This window comes from Gastrolobium bilobum, unplaced genomic scaffold, assembly GCF_033153095.1.
Source record: "Gastrolobium bilobum isolate Gb01-03AN ecotype WA unplaced genomic scaffold, APGP_CSIRO_Gbil_v1 utg33257, whole genome shotgun sequence".
Classification (NCBI taxonomy): Eukaryota; Viridiplantae; Streptophyta; class Magnoliopsida; order Fabales; family Fabaceae; genus Gastrolobium; species Gastrolobium bilobum.
The window spans coordinates 130,371-141,620 of NW_026895794.1; the positions used below are offsets into that span (position 1 = coordinate 130,371).

The 11,250-nt window shown below is 32.6% G+C and overlaps 1 long non-coding RNA gene across 6 annotated transcripts; it reads right to left on the reverse strand.

Annotated features, from left to right (window-relative positions):
- On the reverse strand, positions 1 to 3,945 carry LOC133296057 (uncharacterized). 6 transcript variants are annotated; one of them, XR_009749440.1, is made up of 9 exons: positions 3,523 to 3,945; positions 3,349 to 3,409; positions 3,127 to 3,199; positions 2,901 to 3,012; positions 2,541 to 2,736; positions 1,822 to 2,147; positions 1,526 to 1,590; positions 442 to 586; positions 1 to 256 (listed from the first exon to the last, which is right to left on the reverse strand). It is a non-coding gene; the product is annotated as an uncharacterized LOC133296057 (long non-coding RNA). The 6 variants fall into 6 exon arrangements; XR_009749441.1 differs by having other exon boundaries at positions 2,901 to 3,048; XR_009749438.1 differs by adding an exon at positions 1,339 to 1,421 and having other exon boundaries at positions 2,901 to 3,199.
- Between the last annotated feature and the right edge of the window lie 7,305 nt (positions 3,946 to 11,250).

The window sequence follows — 11,250 nt, forward strand, 5'->3', positions numbered from 1 at the left end:
TGGACAAGTATGGAATTTTAAAATAATGTACGACAAAAGTTTCATATACAAAAATTTGAGATGACAAAAAACTGTAGTGACTTAAACCCATACATTAATCATATATGCCACAATCCATAAGTTAAATTGCTAAACCAGATTTCCTAACATGTATACACTTACTTTTTTTTTACTTTTCTGATATGAACATTACTAAACTACAGTCCTTGGCTAGCATAGTTTTTCCAGTTCCCGGTGGTCCTGTCAAGAGAATCCCCTGGAAAAAAAATGTTCAAGGCTCACTTGATGATAAAAAAAAATCCTTAATTTCCAATGCACATCAAAAAGCATGGCATTTTATAATTAGACAAGCAAGTTCATCAGCATAGCAGCAGGCAATGAAAGCAACTAAAACACAGATATAGAACTAGACTAATTCCTACAACATCATGAATTACTTACTTTCCACCAACAAACGGAACACCCTTTCGTGAGTTTGCAGGGATTTCACCTTACAATCCTGAAATGATCTCAGTCATAGCTTGAACTACTTTATGATCTTCACTATAACTTCATAACATCGTCCCCACCTTGGATCTCTACAGAGCTATTCAAACAAATATGGTATAAGGTAAGAGGCCCTTTATAAGAACAAACATATATTGTTTGTCATAACTTGGATTTTCTCAATTATCGCAATGCAAGGTGCAAAGGCATATTGAACTCCAGTGGCTCTAACTTCAAGAGCAGTTGCATAGTAAAATATTCAAGATACAGGAGCATAGTAAAATATTCAAGATTTGGGAAAAGCAAGTCTACAATAAGTTTCAGCATCATATGAAGAAAGAAGACGAAGAAATAACGACATAGAAAAAGATAACCAAAGAAGAATTCACAACATTAATCTAAACACGAAATGTTTATATTATTATGATTTACTGACATGTTCATTTAGCTAACCAACAAAACCATGAATACTTTAATAAATTAAATATTTAATAACATCATTCGTAATGGTTTGGGTAAGAGCATTTCGCTTTTATTATAGTTTTTAACAATATTTGTATTTAAAAGTCATTAAATTAACATCATTTAGTTTTTAATATATATTTGTATTGTTTTGGGGGTTAACTGATATTAGATTATACAAATCACATGAATTATTATTTATAATGACAGATAATTAATCAAAAACATAGGAAGTCTAATAAAATATCACATATATCTCTGGCTTTAAGTTTTTTTTTCCTTCTTTTTTCTTGATTAGAATGTGTGATTTTACTTCGTGAAACAAAAACTTGAAATAAAATTAAATACGATGAATACGTCTGTTAAAATTTGTATTGAAGTGGTACATACTCTTATAACAGGTTGGAGAAGAATGAGATGATAACTTGGAGTCAAAGGAGCAAATTGAAGCAAAATGTTGCAGAGGCAAGAATCTGCTTTGAGAAGAGAGATCTTTGGCCTATTACATGTGATATCTAGCGATATAGACAAAGCATATAGACAAAGTGACTCACTTTGCAGAGTAAGAGTGACTCACCATATAGACAAAGCATCGACTGAAACTTCTGCATTCTTTGGATATCCAACGAACAGACTTTAAGGCTGCACAAAAATATAAAAAATCTCGGTCAAACAAAATTATAAAAAAAAACACAATTAATAGTTGTACACGTGAAAAACAAGGCGAGCAATAAAAGTGAAATAAATAAATAAATATTTAAGAAATTTTTTCTACTTAATTAGAGGTCTCAAAAGATTCCACGGGGCTCAAAGTTAACTAATTTAATAATTAATAAATAAATAAAATGATTAATATAAAAAAAATGAGATCACCATAGTATAACAGCAGAAGCAAGTAAGAGACGAACGAAACCCCAAAGATTCTGAAAGGCTTGGAAGAAAAATCCAGTCCAAGCTTCACCATATGTCCCACTCAATATATAAACAAGCTCAGCCACCACTATGAACCACCACGACGAGTTGAGCACCACCGCAGCACCCATCAGTCCCCAACCTAGCTTCAGCATGAGCAACCAGCTGAACACCGTGTGCAGCACCAACGCCGTCAACGCTATCCACGCCATCGCCATGATCCTACTCTGTGCAAAGATTAACTAGTTCTGCATTCAGTCAATTTTAAGTCTCTTCCCGAAAGCAGCCTGTGCAAAAATAAATCCATTTTAATATTTATACATCAATTGTTGGTTCATTTTCTTAACACCCTCCCCTCCCAAAAAAAGAGAGTATTAGAAGTAAAATTGAGCAAATGTTAATTATTGTGGCTTGGAATTAAAATATTAGCAGACAAAAATTTTTTATTTACATTTGTAATTAACTAATTATTCATAAAATAGCCAAAGATAGTAGTTAACACTGGTGTATGAAAAATTCTAGAAGACAAATATAGTGAAATTAGCTAAGATTTTGAATTTTAGAAAGGAATTAGTATTATAAATCAATTAAAGATAAGGTTTGAAAGAAATTCATTAGTGAAGACAGAAACATGAAACTGTAATATTCTAAGAAAAACCAAGGATCATGCAAGGATTTACACTGGCAGAGAAGTGTGTTGCATCTGCATTGGAGGATGCTACAGAAACTCCAAGTAGTGCTAAAATCCGTAATAAGTATCCTTCCTCCTTGAATCTTTAGATGAGGTAATTAATTCTGGTCTAATGGCACTTAATCTACGAAGTTCTCTATTGCATGATTGTTTGTTATAACCATCAATGGCTTGATTTCAGGATCCTGTCCAAGCCAGCATGTATCAGTACTTAAACCATTGTACACAAAAATGCAGAGATTTCAAAGATTCACGAGACAATTCACATTTGATTTTCTTTTCTGATTGCCTAGTCACGTGTGTGCGTGTGTGTGTGTGTGTGTATATATATATAAGGATGTAACTTCACCTCATCTAAACCAGCTTCTTCTTCTTCTTTTTATCTAGAAATAGTGCTCCAGATCACACAGTGAAGCTGTTAAAGTCATAGTTTTCTAAATTCTAACAAGGCACATAATACTCTGCATGGTGAAATTCAACTTTGTTTTTACATAACCCTACAACAACAGCACAAAACATGCAAACATGGAAAAAAAATCAAATAAAGCCATAAAGCAAAAATCACACAAAGCTACCTTTGTTTTTAGATCATCAAGGATATCCGCCACAATACTCTGCTTTGGGAGTCTGATGGTATGAACAACCCACCTAAATAAACAAATAAAATAAAAAAACTTTAGAAAATATGAAAAAAGGTCTAAATTAAGCCTAATCGTGGATGGATCATCCAATCCAAGTTGTTGAGCAACTCTTCTTTCTAAATTAATCAAACAATTAAAACAAAATCCTTTACTTACATATTAGTTCTCAGCTTAAAAAGTTAAGTCGTTTGAAAAAATAAACTTCAATATCAAAACCCTAGAAAATAAAAAAGGAGAAAAATTAGAGCATTAGATATTCAAACCTTAAATTAGCAACAATGTATGAACCTCAAACCAGATGCATATATTAGGGTTTAGGGTTTGACCAACCTTGAATTCGAATCAGAAGGTGGAGAAGAAAGTGAAGAAGCTTGAATAGAGAAAGGTGAATGCAAGAAGGACGATAGTGAACAGAACGTGGAAGACGAAGGAGAACTTAATAGGAAGACGAAGGATTTGAAGCTATCTTTAGCGCTAGATATGGAACGCACAAAACTTAAAGCGATTCGCACTTAGACTACATAAACGGGGAAAACAGTTTTTCTACTTTACTGATTTAGAGCACGCAAAACGCAAATTAGAAGCTCGAATCACTCTGCCCAGCAAAAAAAAATAGTAATCCACTTGTGATTTTGCCACATTCGTAAGGATCTGATATGAAGTGGCTAAACCAGTGTAGCTAAACGCCGTGTTTCTTGTAGTGTGGGTTCCCATTCCGAAAGACCCGTTTCGGTTTCATTAAAACCTTCTTCTTCTTCGTCTTTGATGTGGCGTTCATTAAAAGTGCCACAATCTAAATTCTTTTTTTTTGGTGGTTTTAACGAACTCCAATAAATAACCTCCACAAATAACACATTTTTTTGTAGTGTCTTATTTTCATTTTTTCTACTTCATAAACTGTGACAATGCTCAACTATCATCCATAAAATTTGAGGGAGTTTTAGTGTTTGATCGCCATAATATTGCATTTTAATTTGCTGAACTCTTTTCGTGATGCATTTCGGTGTTTGGTCTGAATGCTAATTTTTAGTGTGTCTACCAATCCCTACCTACCATGTATTTTGTGGTGCAAATGAGAAGATTATATATAAATTGCAGATCATATAAATTTTTAAAAATTAAGCTTATTTAGCATTTAAGGTTTTTGATAAAATATGGTATTTGGATTTTAAAATTAAATAACTTTTTTTGTTAAAAAAATTACATTCCTTTTATTTATTCAACAAATATCAAATATATTATATAATTTATATATTTTAAAATAAATAAATAATTAAATTACATGAGTTTAAAAATTAAATCAATAATTATATAAAAAATCAAATCAAAAACATGTTTTGAAACCAAGTCAAAAACGGGTCAGGTCGGATTTGACCCGATTTTGAAACCAAGTCAAACCTATTTCAGAAATCAAGTCAGGTCAGATTTAACCCGGTTCTGAACTAGTTCAAAAAAATTCAAACCAGATCACCTGACTTGGATCAAATTAAACTGGGTTGGGTTAAATACCTTACCTATAAAAATCAAGTTGGATCGGTCGGCACAAAAACCCAACCCGACCTGACCCATGCACATCCCTACCTAAAACTTTAATTGTTGGGTTGAAATGATTTTTTTATGATTTGTTTTGCATTTTTTTTAAGTATGTCAAATGCGTGGATAATCTAACTAAATACCAATGTTATTAGACCCGACACGGTTATTAACTCGGTCGGGGTACTGGGCCACTGGTTCAACCGGTGGGTCACCGGTTCCCATCGGTTGAACCGCACGACCCGAGTTAGTACATAAAAACCTATATTTTATACATAAAAATACTTAATTACATGTAAAAAATTGTTATGCACAACATCAAACATATATAATTTTTGTAGAGATAAAAAAAGTCATATATAGTAACCACATATAGTATATTGTAAAAGAAATAAACAAAAAAAAAGAAAATTCAAGTATCAGGTAACTACATATAATTCATCTACCAAATACCCTTAACTAACTATGTTTAATAATTATAAGGCATTTAACAACAACTTTTCCCATAAAAATGGATTTGCAATATGTCACATTCTCTTAATCTACTGTCCGCAAATTGCTGCAGTCTTTGAAGCTGAAAGTTGAGGTCAGTGTACGAGAGTATACTACTAGCAAACAAAACTACAAAAAAAATTGAAAGGAGTTCCACACTTTTTTTTTGGTAACATGAGTTCAAGACAATATGAGACAACTTTGATTTTTGATTTTTTTTAAATATAAAAATGCACGACCTCCCGATTTTGATGACCCGACCGGGTCACCAGTTTTGATAAAATCCTGCCAGTTTGAACCAATTTTCACCAGGTCTAATACATGGTTGGTTTGATACTTGACTCGAACCGATCAGATAACCGGTTTACCGGGTCTACCTGGCTGGTTTGAGCCGGGTCTAACAACACTGGTAATTAATGAGGGTGATCACTGTTTAGCTATTTTTGAGACTTTTGTTACTAAGATTTGTTGATTCTTCTGATTCTTTCAATTGTGCGCGCGCGCGTGGACACACACACACACACATATATATAGGGCTTTACTTTTCTCCAGCCGCTTGACGTCCAGCAAATAAATTTAGGAAATCATAATCATACAAAGGTGGGTGAAAGCAATAAATACGGAGAATCATAATCAATCAACGGTTTAAGATTTATTGCTAGATGTCCAGCAGCTAAAGAAATAATTTTACCATATATAGTATATATATGGGATAGGATTCTTTTACACCGGTGTCAAACTTTAAAATTTAACACCAAATCCTAACCATTGATTTCTGCCAATCATCGGTTATCATTTATTGGGAGTTAATAATTAATTAATGAGTTTGATTCTCAATAAATGATAGTCGCTGATTGGCAAAATCAACAGTTAGGATTTTATGTCAAATTTCAAAGTTTGACATCGGTGTCAAAGGATCCTACCCCTATATATATATATATTTCACATGAGATAAAGTTATCTATGGTAACCCCAAAAATAACATCGTTTTGAGGATTTGGGAAATTAATGAAAAGTGTTTTGGTAAAATTGATATAATAAATAAATAAATAAAATTACCAAAAAATCCTTCATTATTTTCCGCGACCCTCAAAACGACGCAATTTTAGGGTTGGAGGAGATAACTTAACTCCTAGGAGAGGAGAAAAACTTTTCCACACACATAGACACACATATCCTTTTAAAGGACACAAGTTGTGTACTTTTAGAAACTTATAACTATGTACTATGGGGAGTACATAATTATCATATTAAAATTATTATTTTTTCACTTTCTACGCCAGCCACTGTTTCTGAAGAGAGAAAAAAAGTACAACTTTAGAGTAAATAGTTAGAAGTGTCTAAAAGGACACAACTTATGTCTTTTAAAAGGACAATCCTTTTGCATACCAAAAAAAAGGACAATCCTTTTTTCCACACACACACATATATATATTATTTTGATATGAACTTTACTAATTCCATTAACTTAGGGTATGTTTGATTGTGTTTTGGGCTTTTTTGTTGTTAAAACTATTTTGTAAAATAGTTGATAAAATAGGTGTTTTTTGTATTTTTTTATTTTGAAAGTTAAAATTTGAAACACAAAATAAAAATAACTCAGATATATACTCTCTAAATTTGATTTTTAAAAACTAAAAAGCAGTTATAGTTCTTAGAACTATTTTTATAAAACAGGCCTTATCAAACATGTTTTTTTATTCTGAAATTTAAAAGACTATTTTTAAAAACACATTTCAAATACGCCTGTATTCATTTACTTTTTGAGAAGTAATCAATTACTTTTGTTTCCAGAAAAGTATTTGATTACTTTTTGATAAGTAATCAATTACTTTTGTTCTCAGTAAAAGTATTCGATTACTTGTCAAGAAAGTATTCGAATACTTTCTTGACAGCAAATGAAAATGCAGCTTTTAGAGTTCAAATGCACTTCAACTTGCCTCCAACCGCTTTTTATGTAAACCCTTGACTTAATGAAAATGTTTTGAAGTTATAAAGCATGTCAATTATGTTTTTTCATGAGATTTTCAAATATCTTTTAAGTGTTTAAAGATGTTGACAATGCAAGTATAAAAATAGGTATTCTTTGAGCTCATTCATGCAAGATTAATCAATTACCTTTACATTTAAGTATAAGTCCTATAGATATACTACTTGTAGGTTCTTGGACTTAGGTTCTTCCATTGAAGCTTGATTCTTGATCTCTCTTTGGACTTGGTCATTTGACTTGATGGTTTTGTCATTGTTAACTTGTTGAATTGCTACCTTGGACTTCTTTTTTATTGTTATAACATGTATACCACTTGAGGTCTTCTCCCGAGCTTGTTTGTTATCTTCAAAATATTAAAATCTTCATTTTGAGTACATTGGTTCCATGGTTGGTGCATTCCAAATGGCAAAAAAATTATTGTAAGTAATAAAAACTATCGTGCTTTATTTTGCTTATGAATTTTATTTGCTTTTTTAAGAAATTTCGATGATTTTGTACGATATGATTTTGATTTTATTAGTTATAATATTGATTGCTTATACCTATGAGTTTATTCTATTTCATATCTTTTATGATAAGATGGTTGGATTTTTTATCGTAGTGATTTAGTTAATTATTTTTTCAAAGGAAATAATAGTTTGGTTTAATTACTTTGTTGCTCCCATTTTGTTAATGCAAACTAGTAGCATTTTTATGGGTATGTGGTACAAGTATAGATCAAATTCTTGAAACATTTCAAATCTATATGATGCGTCATACTCATATTGAGATTGATATTTGTACAACATGCTATTACTTTTCAAATAATATTACTTGTATCCTTAATATTATTGATTGTTCCCATATTATTGTATCCCTATTATTATTTTTGTCTATTTGTTTGATGATACAATAAAATATTATTTCCACATTTATGTGTGAATATGTATCATAATGAAAAATATTTTTATTTTTATTTTTTTTTTGTTTTTATTACTATTCTTCTTCTAGGACGATTTGAGAAATATTGGTGAGTCTTATCTAGAGGAAATTTCAAAGGCACCTATACCATTGATTGAACACTTTGCAATGGTATTGGGAAGAAAACCAAACTATTCATTGAGGATAAGTAGTGCAGCAGTGATAAGTCCATGATTTGTGACTTTGAACATGTGTTTTGATGTTAAAATGGGAAGGAAAAGGATATCTTTTGTAAATTAAAACCCCAAATATTGCATTGAAGTGAAGAATTGTGATTTTAATACTAATGGGCTGATTTTGTATGTTTCAGGCCCAAATTAGTGTTATTTCTCCAAGCAAAAAGAATGAAGAAAAATTGGGTCAATCCTTTGTTGATCAGAAGCCCAAAGTGAGAAAAGAAAGAAACAAAGGTGAAAAAGCCAAATCAAAAGAAGAAAATAAAAGAATGGGCCAGATGAAAACCAACCAACCAATGGCCCAAAGAAGAAAAGAAGAAAAGTGAGAAAAGAAAGAAAAGAAGGGAAACAAGAGACAGAGGCAGAATCGTGAGAAAGATCAGAAAGGAAGAAAAAAAACCCTAGCACTCAAACCGTCCAAGAAAACCCACCTCCATCTAGACCCCCATCTCAACCGCTCTTTCCAAATCCCTTCACCAATCTAGACCGCCCTTCATAATAAGTCGAAGACACAGAACCCTAACCCACCACGGTTCTTTTCTTGAATCGAACCACCCACAACACAAACCCTACCCGATTTTTGAAGACACAGAAAAATCCAAACAAGTTGATGAGCTGGAGGTTGTTGGTAGTGGTAGTTGGAGCTGCTTTTGTGGTGCGTTGCTAATCGCGCAAGGGACACCCACGATCGAGTGGAGTGAGAAGCATACGTACGGTGGAGGAGGTGATTTGGGATCAGCTATAAAGAAAGGGATAAAGGCATTTTTGTAGGACACACTCTATTTTTCTCTGCTTTGCTGAATTTTATTTTGCTCTTTGGGATATTTTTATATTACTATTTCTGTTTTCAATTTTTAGTATTTCTGTTTGTAATTTTTAGTGAGCACTGCTTCAGGGCTATCGGCTGTTGATAGTACCTGAGTTTTGTTTTTAGTACATTTTAAAGTTTCTGTTTTTATTATGTACTCTTGTTGTATGTTAGCTCATCAACCTGTGGTGATGAGCTAATTTTCTTAGAGTTGGGTTGAAAGAGTACTCGAAACTCATTGTTATTAGATGATGTTTTGATGTTTACATTGTTGATTCCAGTTTGTTTACTGTGCATTTTTATTGATGAGTTTATTATGTGATGATCACACATAGGCTACTCCTAGTGGTGTGAGAATATTGGGAAATAGCTCACACTAGACCCACTGTGAGCACATGGAAAGTTGAGAGAAGATCTCTCTCAATGGGTATGGCTCCAGGGATGAAGTTACCCCCATGTAACTTGTGAAAATGGTACTTCAAGGTCCTATGACAACAGTGACATAGGGATATGCCATCTGTTGTCAGTGGAAGAAAACTGTTGTTGGGAAACAACAATTATTTTAGTATTTTCGTTAAGCTGGAAGCAATCTCTGTTTTCTGTTAAAGCATCCTAATGGCAAATGAGGGAAGGGGAAATAGACACCCAACTTACTTCCAAATATTGTTTTCAAAACCCATCTTTTTCATCTTTTTGTATTTTCATCCAAGTCTGAAATTATTTTTCTGTTTTAAAACATAAAAGAAAATCATTACAAAAAAATATTTTACAAGTCTTTTAGTTAAGTTATTTTTCTAGGCAGTAGTTAAAGATCCTTTCACCAACTAAAATCACTGTTTTAAAAAGATAAAATCTCCACAAAAACATTTTCAGTGCACTAGTTTAGAATAGTAGTAGCCTTTCATTTTGTTTTATTCTATTTTTAGTTCTGTTAGCAATTACCAATTTATTTCAAGTTAAAATGAAACGATCCTTAACGATAATTGGGACTCACGAAAGCCCTATATTACTTGTTGTCGCGTATACTTGCGCACTTACTTGCACAACTGTTAGCAAGGCAACAAGTTTTTGGCGCCGTTACCGGGGATCAAGGCATACATGATTAGATTTCTTTGTGTGATTGCTATTTCTGAACTGATTCTTTGTGTTGTTTTTAGTTTAGCTTAATTTGAATTTTGCTTTTGTATTGTGTTAGTAAATAGTACTGTAGTCTCTTGAATATTGGTAGCTTAGAATACTGTTCTGTTGATATTTTGTTTTGCTGCATATTTTATATAATTTTGCTGTCATTTAATTTTCTAGTTTATTGTTTCATAACTGTACTTTATTTCTTAATTTTTTAGTTTCAGTATTTTATTTTTACTCTTAGTTTCATTCTGTTAGTTTGGATATATTGTTACTGCTTCATAAATCTGTTAGGTTGTGAACTATTTTGGGACTTTTCTGTTTGCAGGTTCTTGTTTGTTTATTTTTTTTTTTACACAAAACTAAATAGTAATCTAAGTTGTTTTAGCTAGTCAGGTTTATTTTTTTTAGTTAAAAAGGGTGCATGAGTGCAACTCCACACCCGTTCATAGATTCTTTTGACCCTGAACCTGAGAGGACATTTAGAGTTAGGAGAAGAGCCCAGAGGCAAATCCCAATCCCAGATTTTGAAGAAATGGAGGATGTAGGAAATGGGAATGCAGAAGGACCTGCAAGGATAGAAAACCCACCTGTCATAGATTACAATGACAGGTCCATGATGGACTTCATCATACCTGTGTTGGATGAGTTAGATCCAAGCATTGCCCAACCTTTGAATGGAGTGCCCTTTAAGTTAGAACCGGTGATGTTCACCATGCTCCAAAACATGGGGCAGTTCCATGGGTTGTTGACGGAAGACCCACACAAGCACCTTAGAAATTTCATAGAAGTGGCCAACACTTTTAGGAATCCTAACATCTCGGATGATGTGCTGAGATTGAAGCTCTTCCTTCATTCACTGGCTGATAAAGCCAAAGAGTGGTTGAACTCCCTTCCATCCAACTCCATAACTAATTGGCACACACTAGCTGAAAAATTTATCATGAAATTTTTCCCATCCAACAAGATAGTGC